This window comes from Arachis duranensis, chromosome 7 (assembly GCF_000817695.3).
Source record: "Arachis duranensis cultivar V14167 chromosome 7, aradu.V14167.gnm2.J7QH, whole genome shotgun sequence".
In the NCBI taxonomy this organism is placed as follows: domain Eukaryota; kingdom Viridiplantae; phylum Streptophyta; class Magnoliopsida; order Fabales; family Fabaceae; genus Arachis; species Arachis duranensis.
In genome coordinates, this window is record NC_029778.3 from 57,547,097 (window position 1) to 57,548,345 (window position 1,249).

A 1,249-nucleotide genomic window follows, 5' to 3' on the forward strand; every position below is an offset into this window, starting at 1 on the left:
AGCTTCATGATTGTTCCAAGGTATTTAGCAACTTGCTCTTCAGTGACATACTCATCCTCTTCAAAGGAAGAATACTCATCAGAGCTCATGAATGGCAGAAGTAAGTCCAATGGAATCTCTATGGTCTCATTTTGAGCCTCAGATTCCCATGGTTCCTTATTGGGGAACTCATTGGAGGCCAGTGGACGTCCATTGAAGTCTTCCTCAGTGGCGTTCACTGCCTCTCCTCCCTCCCAAAATTCGGCCATGTTGATGGCCTTGCATTCTCCTTTTGGACTTTCTTCTGTATTGCTTGGGAGAGTACTAGGAGGGAGTTCAGTAATTTTCTTGCTCAGCTGACCCACTTGTGCCTTCAAGTTTCTAATGGAGGACCTTGTTTCAGTCATGAAACTTTGAGTGATTTTGATTAGATCAGAGACCATGGGTACTAAGTCAGAGGTATTCTGCTTAGAACTCTCTGTCTGTTGCTGAGAAGATGATGGAATAGGCTTGCTATTGCTAAACCTGTTTCTTCCACCATTATTATTGTTGAAACCTTGTTGAGGTCTCTGTTGATCCTTCCATGAGAGATTTGGATGATTTCTCCATGAGGGATTATAAGTGTTTCCATAGGATTCTCCCATGTAATTCACCTCCTCCATTGAAGGGTTCTCAGGATCATAAGCTTCTTCCTCAGATGAAGCTTCCTTAGTACTGCTTGGTGCATTCCAGACAGACTTTGAGAAATCATATTGACTTGTTAAGTCAATATTTTATTCTGAGCCAATATGGCATTCAGAGTGTCAATCTCAAGAACTCCTTTCTTCTGACTAGTCCCATGGTTCACAGGATTTCTTTCAGAAGTGTACATGAATTGGTTATTTGCAACCATTTCAAGCAGCTCTTGAGCTTCTGTAGGCGTCTTCTTCAGATGAAGAGATCCTCCAGCAGAGCTATCCAAAGACATCTTGGATAGTTCAGAGAGACCATCATAGAAAATACCTATGATGCTCCATTCAGAAAGCATATCAGTGGGACACTTTCTGATCAATTGTTTGTATCTTTCCCAAGCTTCATAGAGGGATTCTCCTTCCTTCTGTCTGAAGGTTTGGACTTCCACTCTAAGCTTACTCAATTTTTGAGGTGGAAAGAACTTTCCCAAGAAGGCATTGACTAGCTTTTCCCAAGAGTCCAGGATTTCTTTAGGTTGAGAGTCCAACCATGTCCTAGCTCTGTCTCTTACAGCAAAAGGGAATAGCATAAGTCTGTA

The 1,249-nt window shown here is 42.0% G+C and overlaps 1 non-coding gene across 1 annotated transcript; it reads left to right on the top strand.

Annotated features, from left to right (window-relative positions):
* Positions 1-1,000: 1,000 nt before the first annotated feature.
* On the top strand, positions 1,001-1,108 carry LOC127740999 (small nucleolar RNA R71). Its single transcript, XR_008001854.1, has one exon. It is a non-coding gene; the product is annotated as a small nucleolar RNA R71 (small nucleolar RNA).
* The last annotated feature ends 141 nt before the right edge of the window (positions 1,109-1,249 follow it).